The 22,160-nt window shown below is 40.6% G+C and overlaps 1 long non-coding RNA gene across 1 annotated transcript; it reads left to right on the top strand.

Moving 5' to 3' along the window:
• Positions 1-7,534: 7,534 nt before the first annotated feature.
• Positions 7,535-9,325, top strand: LOC147832548 (uncharacterized). Its single transcript, XR_015516798.1, has 2 exons — positions 7,535-7,826; positions 8,281-9,325. It is a non-coding gene; the product is annotated as an uncharacterized LOC147832548 (long non-coding RNA).
• The last annotated feature ends 12,835 nt before the right edge of the window (positions 9,326-22,160 follow it).

Genomic DNA, 22,160 nt, shown 5'->3' with positions numbered 1-22,160 from the left:
AAAACCAAAGGAACATTTTGGTTTCCCATGGTACAAATCATGTCCTTAAAGGTACGGACTGCAATGATACAGATGTGTTTGTTTGACTTAAGGTACAATTCTGTTTCATAAAAAGGTACTGCCCCAGTGACAAGGATTTGTACCTTCTTTGGTACAACATTGTATTTTTTTTTTTCTGAGAGTGTATGAGACCCACACCATCGAGATGTGTGCATGTGTGTGTGGCTGTGTTGCTTTAAAATTACGTTTTGCATTACGCTAACTTTAAAATAATGCTAGCATTACTCAAATGGTATATTTTCACATATTTGAAGCATTTCAAATAATTGATTTTATAACCAAAATAGATTTTTGATTGATTAAAACCCCACAAGCTTGTTGAGAATGTCCTGCACTGAAAAAAAGTGATTCAAGGTGGTATTTTAATCCTCACTAAAGATGTCTTCTCTCATTAAAATAGCCTACATGTAAAACTTGCCTGGAAGGTGTCTAAACGGACTCGTTTTGAACTGGAACAAAAATCATTAATTATTTAAAATACCAAATGAAACGACACTGGCCATATCCTACTTTGTACAAAGAAACGCACATGTCTAATTCAAACAGCATTAAGAAATCTTCTTATATTAAAATGAAATAACCGCAAAACACAATAACTAAACGAATGTACAACATAAACTAAACGAATGCGCCCGAATGATCACGTGAATACTTCACTCACAATCACGTAATATTTTATGACTTCAAACACACTCTTGGGACCTGAAGGGTTCACAAATGGACTTTTCATTGTATAACCGAGAATGCCACGTACGATTCTTTGAACATGATCCCACACATTTTTTCCCCTCAGAGTCCAAATAAATAGTAAAAACACCATGCGTGATCTAGCCATGAAAGAGGAGGATGTGCCAGTGGCTCCTTTGAAGAGAAAATGTTTGATCTGTTCTTGGAATATCTATATCCCATGTTAACGTAAATCCATTATTCTGTAGCGCATGGCAACAGGTGTTCTAAAAAAAGCGAAACACTGCTCTCTGTTGGCGTAATTGTGACGTGCATGTTTAAAAGGAGAGCGTGGAAGCTGCTAATGTAAACATGAATTATGGCGTTTTATAATGCTCGCTTGGAGTCGGTATAGCTTGGGAAACATTTGTCCTGAAAAATGTATCCGGGAAAAAAAACTAACTTAAAAAAACAAAAACGTGTTTGCTGTTGTTGTTATTATAGCATAGATCTTAGTACAAAAGGTGCTAAAGTAATATTTAAAAAAAAAACAATAGTAAAAAAATAATATTTCCAATATTTAACAGCCTATACAAAATAAATAAATAAATAAATAAATAAATAAATAAATAAATAAATAAATAAATAAAATAACATTTTTTGTTGCTTGTTAAAACAGTTCATATAAAATTAGCTGAAACAACACAGTTCTTGAAATTTTGTTGGGACAACTTAATTGTTTTCAGTCCACTTATTTTTTAAAAACAACTATGTCAACTTAATTCCTTCATGTTGTCCCAACACAAATTGTGTGGAATCCAGCAATTTTTCACAGTGTACGTTCACATAACGGCTTCTTCAAGCTACTTATTTATGAGCTGAATCAACACAATTATTGAGGGGTTTTGTGGGATAAACGAATTGTTTTATGTTTAATCAACTTAAATTTGTAAAAGCTATTAAGTTAACTTAATTAGTTTGTGCTGAGACAAGATGAAGGAATTGTGTGGAACCCTGCATGTTTCACAGCGTAAGTTTTTAGAATAAATGTTAGATTAAAATATGTATTATACCAATTTTAAATCAAAATTCAGATAACAGTCTAACATCATGTCTGGATTACAATAACATTGTAACGTTTTAAGCTACATACTGTTTTTTGTTTTTTTGTTTTTTACATTTTGGGTGAAACTAAAAATTAAGATTTTTTATTTTATTATTATTTTTTTTTAACTTTAAAATAAAAAGCCATTTCAGTTTTTTTATCCATTTTTTTAAATAAATTCTTTATGTCAAGCAATAAAGCATTTTATGTAGCAGAAAGTAGTTTAGCATCATTAGTCAGTTTTGGTTTCTTTTAGATGTTTACATTTTCACCTTTTGATTTAAATATTAAGCAATTTATTTATATTCCAGTTTTTATATAAGGCATTATTTCATTAAATTTTTACTTTATAAAAGATATTTAAAAAAAAAAAAAAAAAAAAATATATATATATATATATATATATATATATATATATATATATATATATATATATATATATATATAGTTAAAGAATATGCCCAATCCAATTTTATTATCGAGGGATGTATACAAAAACAACAGTCCCAACAAATTTCCTGTTTTACATTTTTCATTTCTATAGCTTCCGAGAATCCAAATAGAACCACATATTGATAAATAATGTTATGATAGCTGTTTTATCCAGTTATGACTAAATTGCCTCTTGTTAGGTTTGAAATAGTTTGATAACAAACAAGAAAATATTCATGGGTCAATGCCATGACCACAAAGAAATGGTTTATATAATAGAAGCTGTATATTGTAGAATAGATGAGATTAGATTCAACTTTATTGTTATCACACATGTACAAGTACAAGGCAGCAAAATGCAGTCTGTCTAACCAGCAGTGCAATAGCAGCAAGTGCAGGATACAGGTATTAGTTATAAGGTGCAGTTATAGAAAAACTATGGTGATATTTACAGCTGGATGTACTATGAACATTATATATAAGTTGTATTAGCTATGAACAGAGATTTACAATAAATGATTATAAGTACAGGTTGCTATTAATAATCAGAAGTGTGTAGATAGATAAACATAATTACAAATGTATATGTACAGCGGGTGTGTACATAATTACAAATGTCCATGTGCAGTGGATATGTACAGTTCAAATAAATCAATCAGTGCAATGTTGTGCAATGGACATGTGCCATTTTTAAATGTGCAAATGTTAAATAGTGCAGTGATTGTGAGGAGTAAAAGTTAGAGGAGTGTGGGGGTGTATTAGGGGGGCAAAAAAAGTCAGTGGGGGGCAGAGTTCAGAAGAGAGACGGTTCTGGGGAAAAAGCTATTCCTGAGTCTGCTGCATGTCCGGGGTAGCCTAAAGTGCCTGCCCAAAAGCAGGAGAGAAAATATTCTGTGAGCAGGGTGAGAGGAATCCTTAAGAATACTGCGTGCTTGGCGCAAACAGTGTTTCTTCTGGATGTCCTCTATGGCTGGCAGTGTGGTCCTTGTGATGCATTGGGCAGTTTTCAACACCCACTGCAGTGCCTTCCGCTCAGCAACAGAGCAGCTTCCATACCAGACTGTGATGCAGTTGGTCAGGATGCTTTCTATTGTGCAGCGGTAGAAGTTCACCAAGACGGCTGATAATAGCAGGTTCTTTTTAAGTTGCCTAAAGAAAAACAGGCGCTGGTGAGCCTTTTTGACCAGGCTGGAGGTGTTGGTGGTCCAGGAAAGGTCCTTTGCGATGTGGGTCCTTCCTGAAGTTCACAATGAGCTCCTTGGTCTTGTTGTTGTTAAGGAGCAGATTATTATCGGTGCACCAAGTGGCCAGATGCTGTATCTCCTCCCTGTGGGGAGTCTTATCATTGTTGCTGATTAGACCAATCACCATGGTGTCATCTGCAAATTTGATGATGGTGTTGGATCTGTTCACAGGCCTACAGTCAATGGTAAAAAGGGAGTAAAGGAAGGGGCTCAGCAGTGTGTGTGTGTGAGTGTGACGGTGGTGGAGCAGATGTGGCCTGATCTAACATTCTGAGGTCTGTTAGTCAGAAAGTTCATAATCCAGGTGCAAAGAGACGTGTCGATATCTAGGTCTCTAAGTTTGGCCATTAACTTAGAGGGTATGACAGTGTTGAATGCTGAGCTGAAGTCAACAAATAGCATTTGTGCATAAGTGTTTTATTGTTTAGGTGTGTGAGTACAGTGTGCAGTGCTATGGAGACTGCATCTTCAACAGGAGCATGCCACAGTAGACAAACTGATGTGGGTTCATTGTGAATGGCAGAATAGACAGTTACTGTTAGAAGATCATATGTCCATTGATTCATATTTGGTTGTAGCAAAAATATAATATAACATTATTTTCTATGTTCAAGGATTGAAGGAAAATACAAAGCTTAACCTTTTCTTGAGAATTGAAAAAAATATATGTTATTATTGCATAAATGATCATCATTACAATAATTACTTTAACTAATTGTCACTTTATAAATAATGCTCTAAGTAAAATAATTAAAGAGCCCATATTATGGGTTTTTGAAAATTCCCCTCCATGTAGTGTGTAACACAGCTCTAAGTGAAGTGAAGTATCCAGCTAAGGCTTAAATCTGTAAGAATACAGTGTTTAAAACTGTTGATTCATCTATAAAAGAGTCGAATCATAGTGCTTCAAACGAGTCGCCTTGATACCGACTCATTAGGTGTTTCGCCATGACGTACGAACGAAACAAAGTTTTTCACGTGCACGCGCAAACCCGGGAGATTTCAAACCTGAGGCCCCGCCCTCTGACGCAGAAACCCAGACACACACACACACCCACAAACACACGCACACCCACAAACACACGCACACAAACATGCCGGTCGATTGAAGTCACACTGCAGATGGATATATTGAGTCTCTACCCAAAGATGAAACATCAGCATTATAACCAAGCAGTTGGAAACTTCTGGAAGCTACATGCTACAAAGAATACTTCATCTGAGTTTGTTAAAGGAAGGATCAGTAAAGAGTAACTGATGGACGTCAGGATGGGTTTCTTCCTACATTTCTCAAGTGTAAGTACGTGCGGTTAAAGTTGTTTCCTCGTTTACTCTAGCTTGCAAATGTATTTAGTTGTGATTTGTTACTTGTAACCGCGTGTACTGTATCAGGTTAACTGGATATATTATCTTATCGCGTGCAAAGTCACGTTAAAAACGCGACGCGTGCTGTTTGTTTATGGAGCTCCGTGCTAGAGTTCTGCTCCCGCGATTTATTCGGAAATGTATTCCCGCGCCGCAGAAATCTGGCGCGGGGAGAGAGAGAGAGAGAGAGAGAGAGAGAGAGAGAGAGAGAGAGCGAGAGAGAGAGCGAACGAACGAACGAGCTTTGTGTACTTTGTGCTGTGTGTATGTGTTTATACAGACATCTTGGCTGTCTGGACTGTATACTGGGTGATATTTGGTTGTGTTCTCCGCTCTAGCGGGACCGGGCGCGGCGGGCAGAAAACGGAGCGGGTTCTCAGGCTAAAACCTGGCGGGTGCGGGCTGAAGCGGGAGCGTTGTCATCCGGAGGTGTGTGTGTGTTTTTGTGTGTGTGTGGTATGGTGAGTACACGACTGTCTCCTTCGTTAGGTTATCCGTGGCACTATCCACTCGCCATAGTGTGGCAGCTAAAGTCCACGCCTACACTATCGAGCGTGTATGAACTGTGATTACTTTTTAAATTGCTGATTAGCTATTGGCCATTTCCCTCTCTGACTGAAGGCAGTCGACCAATCGCGACAGACTGTCATCGGCCCAATCAGCGCAGATTAGCTCCGCGCTAAGGAGGGGTTTGGGAACAAATGAATCACTGGACGATTCATACAGGAGTCGCTGGGATAATTAGATAAAAATAAATGCAGATTATAAGACCATGAAAGTGTTTTTTGACCTTGCATGCATATTAGACTGTTGTTGGAGACCCTTACAACCAAGATATGACCTTATTTCATGTATAATATGGGCTCTTTAATACAAATAAAAAAGCTTGTAAAAGCTAACGTTGTGATTGTCCCTTTTGACTTTCAGATTACAGCTCTGCCTTTTTTTCCATTTGGCCAGAGGAGAACTGGTCCCTGGACAGACCCTGGTTTCTCCCGTCAATTTTCGTCAGTAGGTGGAGTTTTTGGGCTCTTCGATGGATCACCTTTCAATGTTGACATTTACATTTAACTTAACTAAATCAGTTTTTAACAAACCAGAACTAGCATTCTGCCACTACTGTGCTAACTGCCTCACTGATTGTTCTAGAAACTGAAAATGTTATTGTCATTTGACTAAAAGCGGTTTGACATAAGCAATAAATGAGAATTGACCTGATTAAAGCAACAATACCAGATGTTAAAATCCCAAATAAGAGAAATGTAATAATAAACTATTCCTTTAAATATGGCTTTTAACAACAGGGACTCTTAGAATCTAAACGCGAGAACTGCTGTCTTATCTTTAACTTGTTGCATTGGCTTCATAAGGTGGTTGTTTTGACCGTGATCAAACACTAGAGGGCATCAACGCCGAGCTCAGATTTTTCTCAATATTAAGGTCAATAAAGCCTACTATCCTCCGTTTTTAATCTGTTGACTCAGGTATCTGTCTATCTATCTATCTATCTATCTATCTATCTATCTATCTATCTATCTATCTATCTATCTATCTATCTATCTATCTATCTATCTATCTATCTATCTATCTATCTATCTATCTAAAAGGCAGATATGAGTAGAGCAGACTGACGGGGCTGTTTGTTGTCCTCCGGGGGCCGGGTTGCTGCTGATAGCCGTGAGGATCTGCCTGGCCTGCCGCAGGGAGGGGGGAAACTGTTGTCATGACACATCTCTCCCTGGTGGAGGAGGGGTGAAGCACTCAGGGATTTCCAGCGAACCAAGACTCCACACCAGCCCGACCATCTGCCCGCGCCCCTGCGATCCCTCTCTCCATCTCAGCCCTCCCTTCCTCTCATTCATCCTGATTCTCACTCCTGTGGCAAGCCGTTTGTACATTTATGAATGCTCAGGTCAGGATGCGTTCTTGCTTATTCAAATTGCCCTTGTTAAAACGCCAGTTCTTCATATTATGACAGAATTTCTGGATAAATAGTTACATTAGCATTCGCAGAAAATTTTATTATAGCTCGTGAAATAGAAAATTATGTTACCTTACAGAAGTGTCACTGTCCAAACTCAGTCCTGGAGGGCCAGTGTCCTGCAAAGTTAAGCATCTATCAGACACACCTAGGCTAGCTAATCAAGCTCTTAAGCTGCAGTCACACTTGACTTTTTCTTCCCATTGACTTCCATTCATACACACGTAAATGCGTCAGACTGGAAACGCAGGGTCATGTGTTAGGTTTCGCAATTTGCTGCAGTGCAAAGTTCAAGCTTGGTGAACTCTGACCTGCGAAATCGCAATTGAGGATCAAAACATGACCTCTCTGGACAGATATTTAAAACATGGACCAATCGCTCGCTTTGTTTAATGTCTAATAATCTTGTTTAATCCCACCCCTTTTCGCAGCGCCGTACGACAGAATTTCGCACACACTAGTGTGACCGCAGCTTTACTAAGCTTTCTAGAAATGTCCGTCCAGGTGAGTTGAGGCAAGTTGGAGCTAAAACCTGCAGGACATCAGTCCTTCAGGACTGAGGTGGGCACCACGATGTGATTTTGACAGGGTGCATGAGGTAAGTGATGGTGATTGACATCTTCAATGACCAATCAGTGCAGAGTACTCCCCTATTTAGTGCTGAGGACTGTAGGCTGCCGTGAGGCATGTTCTGAATTCCACTTCCTGTGTGGGTGTGTGCGCGTGCTGGCAATGGCTGCCAGGTAAGATGCAGTTAGCATATAGGTTTGCTAATTGTTTAGTGAGTGGGTGGGTGGTTGTGTGTGTGCGCTGGCAATTGCTGCCAGGTAAGGTGCAGTTAGCATAGCGGTTTGCTAATTGTTTAGTGGCTGGGGGTGACTGCTTAAGGCTGATTTATACTTCTGCGTCAAACACCGGCGTAGGCTACGGCGCTGACGCATAGCCCTTCGCCGTGGCCATCGCCGTCACTGACGTGCACCTCTCAAAAATTGTAACTACACGTCGCAACAACGCGTAGCGCAAGCTCTGTGATTGGTCGGCTTGCTAGCGCCGACGAGTCTGGGCGGGACCGAGAGCCGCGCGAATGGCGCGAGCGATTGTTTACAAGTGTGGAGTCCCGTGAAGGAGCTCCGGATGGAAAGTTTTGTTCTGTGTTTACCTCATGGTTAAAGTTGTTGCACGTCCGCCGGTTCCTGCCTCAAAATGAGCGAGTTTGAGTCACTTGTACATCCCGGAAGTGTTCAGAACAGCAAAACAGAAGCGAAGAAACTCGACACAGAGGAACATTTACACCTCACTGCCCACTAGCGTTTCGGAAGTGTTAATGCAGACCAACGGAGACAGCGCGCAGAAGTATAAATGCACAGCTGCGCGCGTTGCCTGCGCCGTGAGTTACGCAGGTCACTTGACGCAGAAGTATAAATCAGCCTTTACTCTGTGTTGTTGCATTGCAGCCTACCTGGTTTGTGTGCTTGTTTCCATCAGTTTTTGGACTGATTGGATGACTGACTGCCCCACTGTCAGTTTTGTACGGTTTTAGATTTTATATCTATTGGCGGATTTGATATAAGAGCATCTCATTCATGTTTGGTGTTTTGCATGTGGTTGTAAGTAGGAGTGTTAACCAATGCAATTATTTGTAACAATGTGTAGATGTTTGTTTGTTTGTTTGTTATAGGATTCTCCTTCTCGTTCGGATCGTAAATGTGCCCAAATTTCTGTCGCTGCTGTTTTAATTGCTGCTGCATTTAATGTTTTTTCTGGTGAATAGAAGGTCCAGTTGCATTGGCAGACACAGAGCCATCAACTTTGAACTATCGGCATTGATGTGGTGAAATTATGTGCATGTTCATTTGCACATTTTTTTGAATCTTTCTTTTCTGTGACTGTCTAATTTTTGTATCCATTTCAAGAGGCCCTCATTCTCAATCTGTATTGAGTTCTGAATCACTGACTTCTGTGTCTGTGCTTTATGTAAAATTTACTAGTTTGAGAGTGAAGCCCTTTTCCCATTGGTGGCTTTTGGTATTATTCTCTTTCTTTTTCTTGCAGGAGCTGGGGTCCCACGGGTAAAGGAACCTTTTTGGTGGTGGTGCTGCTGTGCCAGTGTGTGCTGTGGGACACTTTTGCTGCATCAGGGTGTGTGACTGGAGTGTTGTGTGGTGTAAAAATGTATAGTGGATAACTTTCTTGGGTGATCACTCGTGTGGGTAGCCCCAGTCCTGTGAGTTAATGCCTTTATTTGAGAACATTTATTTGAGAGTATGATATTGAGTAGTTCTTGTGTACGATTGAATGTTAACCAATTTCAGTGCCTTTCGTGAGTAAGCCCATCAGAGCTGACTGGTCATTAGGACCTATTTTAGTGTTTGTCTTTTTAAAAGAATTGTGAAACTTTTGTATTTTTGTATATACTCGTGTATCCTGTCTGTTACTTCAACTGTAAAAAGAGATGAATCTGTGTGACCATAACATTTTTCCTGAGTTTGATTCCTAAGTGGTGTAGTCGGTATTAAAATCAAAACTGAGATTAGTTGTTGGGCTGGGGTTCAAAGTGAGCTAACCCTAAAGCACCTTAGCTTCCCTTAGTCTCCCACCTTAGCTTCTCCCCACTCCGCTATATAATAAAATAATAGCAACAATTTTTTTTAATCAGGAATTACATTTCCATTACAATTTCCTTATTCCTAGAAGACAAATTTCTTACTATAATGTTGGGTTCACACCAAACACAATGAGAATACGTGGATTGTGCTACTCCTTGGTGGAATATTTAGACATATATATCATGACTTTGTATGTGATCTACAAATACTTAACATATATTTAATGCACAAATACTTAAGTTTGGATTTGGCGTGATTATTAAATCCAGCATGAAACCATCACATAACACTGTCATTATAGTGAGAAAATTGTAAGTGCTATTAAAAACTAACCATTTTACTATAGCAGCAAAAATGATTTATCAAGAACCAACAATTAGAAACCACACAATTTAAAAACAAAGGGGTTTGCTAGTAAGATTTATATTTCTGGTTTAAAGTCCAAATTATAGCTCAATTTGTGATATCAACAACTGATTTTAATGGCAGCTTACCTTGGCATTTAATTAGTCAAAATACAATTCTTGATGTTGGGGGAATCTCTTATTATGGTGGGCATATCCCTTATTTTCACATCCCAGTGTTGAGAGGTATGCTCCAAGTATATTTCAGTGTATGTTTCTAGTGATAAATTCACTAGAGCTGGGGTAGGCAATTATTTTTTCCAAGGGGCCATATTAGAATCTGGGGCAGATCTATACAATTAATTTATTTTCAAAAAAAAAAAAAAAACATTCAGTGAAACTATTCAATAAACATTAATAAAATTTTTTTAATATTCTTTTTAAAACCTTTATTCTTTTTTTTCTCTACTTTTTTTACTCTTGAAAACTTTTTAAGTTTACACAAAAAGTGTTTAAAGATCAGCATCACATTATCAACTTCATATAAATGCCACGGTATTGTTTGTTTGATTGCGTTACCTTAGAAATTAATTGATTTAATTAATTAATTAATTAATTTGTTTATTCATTCGTTCAATTATTTATTTATTTATCATGTTATGTTCAGTTCAGAATTCTAGCCTGTGATAATGTGAGGTAATTTGTTTGCCTCAATTACTGTATAATTCCATACAAAGTGTGATGCTGTCTGGTTGTCACGGCCCATGGTTCCTTCTGAAATTTTTAGATTTTTTTCAACTTCCGTCACCTTGAAAACTTAAGTGTGACATACTGCATGTGCATCCCTTTCTATTCACGTGATAAACAGGTGTGTCTCTATTTGAAATAACAAAACAGAGCGTGCAAAACACGCTATATGTGAAAGTCCCCTTATGTTGACTCACAACATCCGACCTGTGTATTGCAAAGTCCTGTTTGCGAATTAATTAAAATTAAAAAAATACTTCACACGGGCTGATCAAAGAAGTCCAGCGTGTGCTGTCTACATTTTTGTGAATCTAAATTATGTTGTACAGATCACCTAGATACGTGAACCACTGACCTCAACCATTCCTTAAACCCAGCCAATGGTGTTTTCAAAAGTGAATATAAAAGAAAAGTGCACTGAGATCACATGTAGATTTAACTTGATTTTAAACAGCTTTTATTTGAACACCTATACAAAAAAAGTAAATTACTAAGCAAACTGACCATGCCAGAAAAGTTGTCCATCTGGACCTAAACCTATGAACCTACACTAAAAAAAGGATTCAATGGATTAAATATTTTTGGTTGTAGTTGCATACAATTGATATGGACTGAATTTAATCCAACAAATTACATTGAGCATGACCATATTTAATGTGTTTGCTTATATTCAACCCATATAAATGGTTTGCAACTATTAAATGTAGACTGAAGCATGTATTTCCAATAAGCCTGTGTTAAAGTACTTATCTTGCTAATGAATAAAAGTAAAAACAGCTTGCCATACCCTCCTCCCCCTCGCTCCATGTCTGAGAGGGATCAGATTTGCTGGTTATTATAGGCCAGTGTAGTGTGTTATGAATCTTTTAGACGTGAGGTTACTGAATGAAAACTAAGAAGCTGTCATCACTCATAAAAGTGCTGCACACACAGGTGCATGTACTGTCATTTTGTTGTAATGTGGCTTTGAAGGACATGTTCTTCATAACCGCCAGCTTGAAGATGAATAAAAGTGTCTGCAGAATAAACATCTGCTCTCTTTGTCAGTCACCTGTGGCTATAAGGCGCCACTCAATCTGTCGCTCTGTTGTCTATCATTATCAGCTCAAATCAGCTAGCTTACAGGTAAGGTCCTCTCTAAGTTATGACCAAACGTGCTTGTAACTAACATTTTTTTACACTCCATATGAAAAAATATTAATCATAATGAATAATAAATAAATGCATTAAAAGCAAAAATTTATCTTTTTAGGTAAAAAATGGCTGTTATTAGGAGTTTTGTACCTCCAGTTTGTCTTATCTTATGTTTTCTATCATTCCTTTGGGGTACAAGGTTTTATCCTATAGACCATTTTGAGGGACGAAAACAATAACAATAGTCGTAACATATTTCCTCTTTTACATTTTTAATTTCTATATTGGATCCAAAAAGATTCACATATTAATAAATAAAGTGATGAGAGCTGTTTTAACATTACGTTATGGTTGAATTGCCTCTTGTTACAGTTATGAAATAGTTTGATAACAAGCAGGAAATGATTTGGGCCAATGACATCACCACATGAAAATGGTCTATAAAAGAACCATTGTGGATCTTTATGGGGACAATTATACACCTTTAACAAATATTTTGAGTGGATGCCCCTTGGGCTATGTTTAAGGACAATAAGGTGTTCCACAAATCGTTATAATATTACTTTTATGCCTTAAGCAAATTTGTAACATAAAAAAAAAGTTGATCAATGGATTATTATTATGATTTTGTTTAATAAATATATATATATATATATATATATATATATATATATATATATATATATATATATATATATATATATATATATATATATATATATATATATATATATTTTTTTTTTTTTTTTTTTTTTTTAATAATTTTCCAATCATTGATTCACTTTCTTTTTGGCTTAGTCCCTTTATTAATCCAGGGTCACCACAGCGGAATGAACCGCAATTATTTTTCATAATAAAAGATTTTTTTTTTTTTTTACTTTTTAGTTTGTGTACTTGAAGTTGAGTGATGGTGTTTATTGTGTTAAGTGTGTCATTCTTGTTATGTTAAGTGCCATCATGTCCAAATAAATTGCCCCAAACTATCAGCTGTAAATAAATATACTTAAATTAGCATTTTTTTTATTTATTATTTTTTTTTAATGCATTTGAATTGCACTATATGGGACCATGATCTTTCATTTAACAATTTTTAATGTTAAAAAGTTTGAAAAGGTGACTTTTATTGACATTTTAATAGTTTGAAGTGATATAATGTCTGCTGATCATGGTACAACATCTTGGTAATACAAATTTTCCATTAAATTTACAGACTTGAAATAATATATTGACTATATTGGCTGTATACAAATATATAGTTAAAGTCAGAGTTATTAGCCCCCTTTGTTTTTTTTTTCGTTTTTTTTTTTTTTTATATATTTGTCAAATGATGTTTAACAGAGCAAGGACATTTTCACAGTAAGTGATAATATTTTTTCATCTGTAGAAAGTCTTGGCATGCGGCTGTAAAGCACTGGCCCGATTCCTGTTAACCATATCTGGCCTGAGTCTATCTGTAGAGTCCGGGCCGCTTTTGGCAAGGACTCGACTTTTTTAACTGACGACAACCTATTAAATTTTTATTTTATCTAATTTGTTAAACTTTGTGTTTACATTATGTTTACATTATAGCCTGCGTTTGCTGTTATATCATCTCAAGTGGTTGTAATACCATGTATCAAGTACCAAGCTTCTGGCTTCCGAGTCCACAGGCATCCGGCAGTCAGAGTTGGGCCGAGGGGTAAGTCTCCGGCAGGTGAGAATCTAGCCAAAACTGGCCCGAGTGTAATTTGCTATCTGGGTCCATACACACTCATGTTGATCTTATTCTAAAAGTGCGCCTGTTTTCACGATTGTCTTAGAACTTCCGATTCAGTCGCCTATGGGAGAAATGACTAGGAATAATTAATGGCAGAAAACGGTCAAACTACTTGCTATACAAACGAATGTTTGCATGACTATACAGACCAAGTAGTTAATATAATAGGAAAATATCTAATTGCAACATCAAGCAGTGTAATGAGCAATTTTTAATGTCAAAAAATGAATGGAAGTGAATGAGAACGGAAGTCTCAAGCCAAAAAGATTCAAATGGCAGCACCCACTTGTCGGTGGAGAATAAGGTGAATACTACAGAGAATTTTAGCCTACCCAATTTACCGCATGTCTTTGAAATTGTGGAGGAAACCGGAGCACCCGGGGGAAACCCACACGAACATGGGGAGAACATGCAAACTCCACTCAGAAACGCCAACTGACCCAGCCATGCCTATATGGTATACCACGGCTGCAGCAGGTGAAATGGCATGATTCAGTGCCTGAAAATATTCCCCAGCTAAACTAGGTAACAATGCTACGTTATTTCACAAAAGAGTTGATCCTTAAATAGGAAAATTTAATTAAATAAAAAAAAAGTAAATAAAATTTTTTTTTAATATTTGAGTGAGATGCTAATGGTCTAATCAGATTCTGTGATTTATGCTAAGCTAAGCTAAAAGTAATCCCTCCAGACTAACTCAAAACTCAAAAAATGGCGTGTAGCTTGTTTAAACTACTTTTAAGACTGTTAATATTTTTCTTTGGGGTTGGGGGGGGGGGTTTTTTGGGGGGGGAGATGGGGGTTGTGCCTGGGTTGGACATCTTAATTATTTTATGTTCAATCTACTTAAATTTTTAAAAAAGTTAATTCCTGCATGTTGTTCCAACACAAATTGATTGTTTGGAACCCAGCAGTTTTTGCAGTGCTTGGAGATGAGCTGAAAAAAATTCCAAAATGATCAAACTCAACTGTATAACTCTTGATGACTTTTTAAAATGAGGTGTGTTAATAGATGTGTGAATCATTGTTAATTAATTTTAACTAATGAATTAACTTATGCAACCTTATTTCAATGTGTCAATTTCTCTTTGCAGGATTATAGTCTGACCACAAAACCATCAATTTGACTTGAGGACTTGTAATAATAACATCCCTGTTGGCTGTGTATTCTGCTTCTGCTCTCAGGTAATGTCATAAACATGGCAGGGCTGCATTTTCTCTCCAGCCTGACACAGCAAATCTATCAGCCATTATTGGCCAAAGCTCCTGGACTACCATGACAAGAAAACACAAACCTCTTTATTCTCTTCTTATGCCATTTTTAATAGAGTCGATCTCCTGTCCCAAAACTAATTACAGGTACAAAAGAGACACTGGCAGATGAAAAGCACCTGCGCTTTGATGGAGGATAAGAGGCTAAATAAATGTGATTTGCGCAGTAATGGATGACTGAGGAGATTCTGCTGCATCTTTAAGTTCTGAGGGTCAGTCATTGAACAGGAATATATATATATATATATATATATATATATATATATATATATATATATATATATATATATATATATATATATATATATATATATATTTTTTTTTTTTTTTTTTTCTGACCAGCATGGAGTCGAGGATTCAGGCTATGCACACAAAGGCTAGAGGTTCAATCGCAGACTAGCAAGGGCCCCTAGAGAGTTCCCGAGATCATCATTTCACTCAGTGCCCTTGAGCAAGGCCCTTAACCTGAAGGGGCTCCGGGCAGACCCTGTTTGCTCTCAGTAAACACAAAAATCTCTTTAGATTCTTTTTTGGGAGAACTTATTATACTGTAAATCAATTTATTTTTTTTTTTACATATTGTTATTTATTATTATTAAACATATTAGATATATTAGAAAACATATTCCTAAACATGCTGTTAACTTGAAATTTTCACCAGATGACCATAAATGCAAACGACCATAAATGCCAAAAAAAAAAAAAATCAAATTAGTTTACAAAATAAGTTATTTGTAATAAATTGAAATGACAAAAAAGTAGAAAGGGAGTGAAAGGGCACACAGCTAAAATGTCTCAGTAGGTCTTCAGCAACCCTCTGCCCTTCCTCACTGTAAATTATTTTTAGCTGCTTCGGTCCAACATCTACATTATTAGGATGATGAAGATGAAACCAGGGTGGAGATTTCAGCAAGACAATGATCTAAAACACAGCCAAGAAAACTCTCAAATGCTTTCAGAGAAAGAAAAGCAAGCTTTAGTATGGCCCAGCCAATCCCCTGACGAAATTAACATTTAATTTGTAAACTAATTAAATTTGCTTGCTTTTCATGTAAGTAATTCTTTGGTTGTTGTCAACATCTGGTGAAAATTTCAAGTGAACAGCACCTTTAGAAATATGTTTTCTAAGAAAAAAGGTCATGTGTTGAATACTTATTTCCCCCACTGTATAATATATATTTTTTTCTAAAAATACTTGTTTTTATTAATTAACAGTTTTATATATATATTTTATATTTTATGTATACATAACTACAAAACAATGTTTATTTTCAGAATATTTGCTAACTAAAACTGAAATCAATAGAATGAAATGTTCACATGCTTGCATAAAAACAACAAATTAATGAAAAATGTTCTGTTTTTAAATGGATGTTTACCGATTATTCATATACATACTCGACAGGATCATTAACAAAACAGTTTTAGAACATATTTTGGTAACTTTTTATTAGTACTTGATAAATACCTCTTATGCTGTTTTTTTTTTAAAAAAAGGTGATTTTTATATTTAGCGGCTCATCATAAAATGTCAAATAATTACTCAAATAGACAAACAGCTTTATAGGTATATTTAAGTTCATGTTGATATTGATAAATTGGTATTTGTATGTTTCTGATTACAGCTGTCAGTGTATAATGCATTCAATTAATTATTCTTTAATGCATTCAATTAATAATTCTTTTTTAAATAAATATCTCATATGCATACGAGGCCTGCGTCAGTTTTTTTTTTTCTCACATAAACACAGAAACTACAAAATTAAACTAAATTATACAAAATGCCCAAATACAAAAATATGTATATTCTTACATTTCTTGCACCACATCATAAAATGTAATAGAAATACACACCACAATCATTGCAATTATTTGTAATCATTGCAGTAAAACATGTTAAAGAAGATAAAGGGTGCCCAAAATAGGTCAAATAATACATGTTAAAAATATGAGTTGTGAAGTTACCAACACATTTTTTTTTTACATTTGGAACTTTTTTAATCAGATTCGGAACTTCAGAAGTTCAAACTGAGCCTTTTTTATTTCCCCATCAATATTCACACTTAAAGACAACCTCGTGAACCATCTCTGAAAAAATAAGACATAAACTGCATATCTATTCATAAACACAATTACATTTCAAAATAAATTACTGTATATTAATAATCACATAAATCATTTCTGATGCCACTATGTATGGAAATTCCCAAAGAGGATATGCATTCCATAATAATAATCGCATAAATCATTTCAATATTATTCAGGCCACAATGTATAAAAAGCCTTAATGACGAAATGCATTGCTGAAATTCCACTGAGCCACAGAAACAGATAGGAATGCTTACCTTTTTTCAGTTTGCTATAAAGCTATATGTTAGATAAATCTGATCTGTGTCAAAACCAGCATAACGTTCGAGGTTACAGAAGTAACCCTTCGTTCCCCGAGGAGGGAAAGGAAGTGCTATACAGTGGATTTAATCTTTGGGAAAATCCACGTATGGGAGGTTTCGGTTCAGAAACCGCTTGTCTGAAAGAGTATTAAACGGGCCAATTGTCAATTATCCCAGCATATAAGCACACCTGGAGCGAGCAAACGCCATCCTTTTAAGCTGAAGAGACTTTCAAACAGCTAAGGGACAGTCACTATAGCGACGGAGTATAGCACTTTCGTTCCCCTCCTCGGGGAACGAAGGGTTACTTCTGTAACCTCGAACGTTCCCCTTCGGTTGGGGAACTTCAGTGCTATACAGTGGATTTGATCTTTGGGAAAATCCACGTATGGGAGAACTATGGAAAGTGCCATAATCACTGCACCTTACCAACGCCCCCGATGAGGGGATAGTCAAGGAAGCGTAACGCACCCACATCATGGGAGGCGCGGTCCTCCAACGTGTCCCTGGCCTTAATTTATCCTACTTCTACAGAAGTTTTACGGATTTAGATATATTTTTTGGGAGTCGTGAGCATCTGGATAATTCTAGGAAAATACGACAATACGTTGGGAAGCATGCAATCCCGATAGGGAGGACGCTGTGGAGGCCATCCGTTACCCAGGGGGGATAGATGGCAGAATTTACATATGGACTAGCCTTAAAAAGGGGGAGTACGCATAGCAAAAAAGTGGCTAGCGGAGAGGGAAGACACGGGTCCACCCAGGGGGGGGGACTTAACCGTGGCGGAATAAGCATATGGGATCGCCTAGTGGGGATCACGCATAGCAGGCACCTATACCCAAAACGCGGGCTAACCAGCGGGCAGACCTACAACGTAGTGGGCCAGCAAGTGACTCCTCCGCTGAGTCAGTGCTGGGGGCCACGGAGAAATCTGCAGGGCTCACCTGACGGGGAACTTTACTGACAGATAAAAAGGCGCTTGTATCTCCGTGTTAGAGAGAATGGCGCAGCAAGCGAGTCTCAACACCCTATTGAGCTGTTTCCTCAATCACCAAAGGGTTACCTAATACCCTTGAGGAAACCGGCTCCACTCGCAGATTGTAAAACCTTGCAAATGTGTTGGGTGTCGCCCAGCCCGCAGCTCTACAAATGTCTGTTTGAGAGGCGCTGCGTGCACACGCCCAAGAGGATGCAACGCTCCGAGTGGAGTGTGCACGCACTCCCGGGGTACACGCACCTCTGCTCGAATAAGCGAGTGAAATGGCATCCACAAACCAGTGGGAAAATCTTTGTTTCGATACGGCATTTCTCTGCTGCCGACCGCCGTAACAGACAAAGAGCTGCTCAGAGATCTAAGTTCTGAGTACGGTCCACATAAATGCGCAGGGCGCGAACTGGACAAGTAAGGAAAGGGCTGGGTCTGCCTCCTCCGGGGGCAGCGCTTGCAGGTTCAATACCTGATCTCTAAGGGGGTGGTAGGAACCTTGGGCACATAACCCGGGCGGGGTCTCAGGATAACGTGAGAGTAGTCCGGCCCGAATACCAGGCACAAGTCACTGACCGAAAATGCCTCCGGGTCCCCGACCCTCTTGATGGAGGCCAACGCGACCAGCAGAGCTGTCTTCAGGGACAGAAATCTTAGAGATACTGAATCGAGTGGCTCAAGGGGAGGGCGAGATCCCAAGAGGGCATGAGAGGGGAGGATTATTTCGCCTAGCACCCCTGAGGAACCGGATGATGAGGTTGTGCTTTCTCACGGTGCCGCCAGCTACCGCGTTATGATAAGCGGAGATGGCGGCCACGTAAACCTTGAGAGTGGAGGGCGACAGCCTGCTGTCCAACTTCTCTTGGAGGAAAGAGAGCACAATACTGATCTGGCAGTTTCGGGGGTCTTCTCTGCGAGAGATGCACCATTCAGTGAATAGACTCCACTTCAGGGCGTAGGTGCGCCTCGTTGAGGGGGCTCTAGCCTGAGTGATGGTATTAACCACCGCACTCGGTAGGTTACCTAAGTCTTCCTCGCGTCTAGGGACCACGTGTGGAGGTTCCAAAGATCCGGGCGAGGGTGCCAGATGGTGCCCTCTCCCTAAAAAAGTAGGTCCTCTCTCAAAGGGATCTGCCAGGGGAGGGCCGTCGCGAAGAGAGAGAGCTCTGATATCCAGGTCCGGTTGGGCCAGAGGGGCGCAAATAGCAGAACCTGTTCCTCGTCCTCCCTGACCTTGTACCGAACTGCGCGAGCAGGCTCACTGGGGGAAACGCATATTTGTGCATGTCCCGAGGCCAGCTGTGTGCAAGTGCATCCGTGCCGAGAGAGCCCTCGGTCAGGGAAAATTCTCCAGGGTGTAACAGCTGCCATGAGAGCGCATTGGCTGCACGGTTGAGGGTGCCTGGAACGTGAATGGCGCACAGTGATTTCAGCGGCAGGTGACTCCAGAGGAACAGACGGCGGGCGAGCTGAGACATGCGGCGAGAGCACATACCCCCCATGCGGTTGATATATGCCGCCGCCGCTGTACTGTCCGTCCTGACCAGCACGTGTTGCCGCTCCAGCACTGGTAAAAAGCGGTGGAGAGCGAGGAACACTGCCAACAGCTCTAGGCGATAGATATGCCAATGCAACTGGGCACCCTTCCACAGGCCCGCAGCTGCATGCCCACGACACACGGCCCCCCAACACGTGTTGGAAGCATCTGTTGAACAACAACATGGCTGGACGCCTGTCCTAGAGGCACACAGGCCTGTAGGAACAAGGGGTCGTTCGAAGGGCTTTGCGGCAACACAGCGCAGTAACAGAGACTCGGTGTGTGCCCGCGTGCCATGCGCGTCTTGGGACCCGGTCAAGAAGCCAGTGCTGGAGTGGTCTCATATGGAGCAATCCGAGCGGCGTGACGGCGGCTGCGGATGCCATATGCCCCAGGAGCCTCTGAAAGAACTTCAGTGGGACCACTAGTTTGCTGTCGAGCTCTCTCAGACAGCCCAGCAACAGGCAAGCGCGTTCCTCGGAGAGGTGCGCTACCATGGTGACCGAGTCCAGCTCTATCCTGAGTAAAGAGATCCTCCGCACTGGGGCGAGTTTGCTCTTTTCTCGGTTGACCTGAAGCCCCAGTAGGCGGAGATGCCGAAGCACCTTGTCCCTGTGCATAATCAATTGCTCCCGCAAGTGGGCTAAATCAGCCAGTCGTTAAGATAATTGAGTATGCGGATGCCCGCGAGCCGAAGGGGCGCTAAGGCGCCCTCCGCGAGTTTGGTAAAGACCCGCGGAGACAGGGAGAGCCCGAAGGGGAGGACCTTGTATTGTCACACTCGACCTCAAACGCAAACCGCAGAAACTGGCGGTGGCGTGGAAGAATGGAGACATGGAAATATGCGTCCTTCAGGTCTATGGCTGCAAACCAATCCCGAGGATGAACGCATTGGAGAATGTGCCTCTGCGTGAGTATTCTGAACAGCAGCCTGTGCAGACAGCGGTTCAAAATGTGCAGAAGGATTGGTTGTGACCCACCGCTCTTTCTGGGTACGATGAAGTATGGGCTGAAAAACTCACTCTCCATCTCGGCTGGAGGAACTGGCTCGATTGCACCCTTCGCCAGGAGGGCAGCAATCTCCTCTCGCAAGACAGGGGCGGACAGGGGGTTGACCCTGGTGAAATACACGCCCGTGAACTTGGGGGGCCGCTTCGCGAACTGAATCGCGTAACCGAGTCAGATTGTGCGTATGAGCCACCGCGAGGCTTGGGATATGGGGAAGTCAAGAAAGCGGACTTTATCGATCCTGGATCACTAATGTGGACATCGTCCTCCCCAACGCACATGCAGCGGACTTAGTAGTCCAAAGAGCTAAGTCGGCGGCAGTGTAAAGCTCGTAAGCCTGGGTTGGACCCACCCTCGTGCAGCTCGGCCAACGCCTGCGCTTGGTAGCGCTGGTAGGTGGCTATCGCATGCAAGGCGGAAGCAGCCTGGCCCGCAGCCTTGTAAGCTCTAGCTCCGAGGGAGGCAGATAAAGTACAGGCTTTGGATGGGAGACGAGGCGGACCCCGCCAAGAAGTGGCGCCGCGCGGATTAACCGCCATCGCGCACTCAACCTGAGGAATCGTCACATACCCCCTGGCTTTTCCACCGTCAAGAGTGGTAAGGGTGGAGGGACACGCAGCACGAGCAGAAAAAAAAGTGCCCTTCAAGACCGCGTGAGCCTTCTGTGCACCTCCGGGAAGAAGGGAACGCCCCTCTAGTCCGTCCAGCCGCGGAGCTGGGGGATAAACCATCTCCAACCCACAGCCAAAGCAGCCCGAGAAAGCACGGCTAACAAGTCCGTTTCAGGATCCGTTGTGACAGCGCTCACCTGCCCGGAGGGGGCGAGCGGGTCTGGATAATCATCGGACAATGAAAGCCCACCCTCCGATGCCGCAGTGGACGTCTGGTCCCCGGTTTTATCGGGCGTAAGGGCTACCATCTGTTAGACGGATCGCTTCCCCCGCTCGAAGCTTGAATGGAGCGCTTAGAGGAGCGGGAGGTCCGCGGGCCTGTGGGCGACGGATTATCTCTCGCTGAAACCCTCAGTTCTGCCAGAGTGCCCGCTGTAGAGCAGGGGACAACTGGGGTGGTTCGCCCTTTTGCAAAGGCTTGCCGCGATCTTTACTCCGCAACAGTCATGGCATCGCAATGACAACATGAACTGCCTGCGAGCAGCGCATTAACATGCTGGACCCCCCAGGCATGCAACGCAGTACCCGTGCCCATCATCCGAGGACAGGAAACCACCGCATCCAGAAACGCACAGTCGGAGCGCCGTCCTGAAAAGGACGTGCTGCACAACTGTGTTGCTCTTTCTGTGAAGTTTGCAACTTTATACGCACCGCTCTGGAGGACTGGACCCAAAGAACGGCAGGCAAGGGAGAACCCCAGCTTGACCATCTGCCGCTGCGTGTACACACTCTAGACCGGGAGAATGCTCTCGTTAGCTCGGAATCGCTGGATCACAGCAGGAGGAACCCTCACCAACTCGATCAGAAAGTCTCTGAAGCAAAAAGGATGGCGTTTGCTCGCTCCAGGTGTGCTT

The sequence above is a fragment of the Danio rerio genome, chromosome 19 (assembly GCF_052040795.2).
Source record: "Danio rerio strain M-AB ecotype USA chromosome 19, GRCz13ab, whole genome shotgun sequence".
Lineage (NCBI taxonomy): Eukaryota > Metazoa > Chordata > Actinopteri > Cypriniformes > Danionidae > Danio > Danio rerio.
This window is presented reverse-complemented; position numbering and strand designations above follow the sequence as displayed.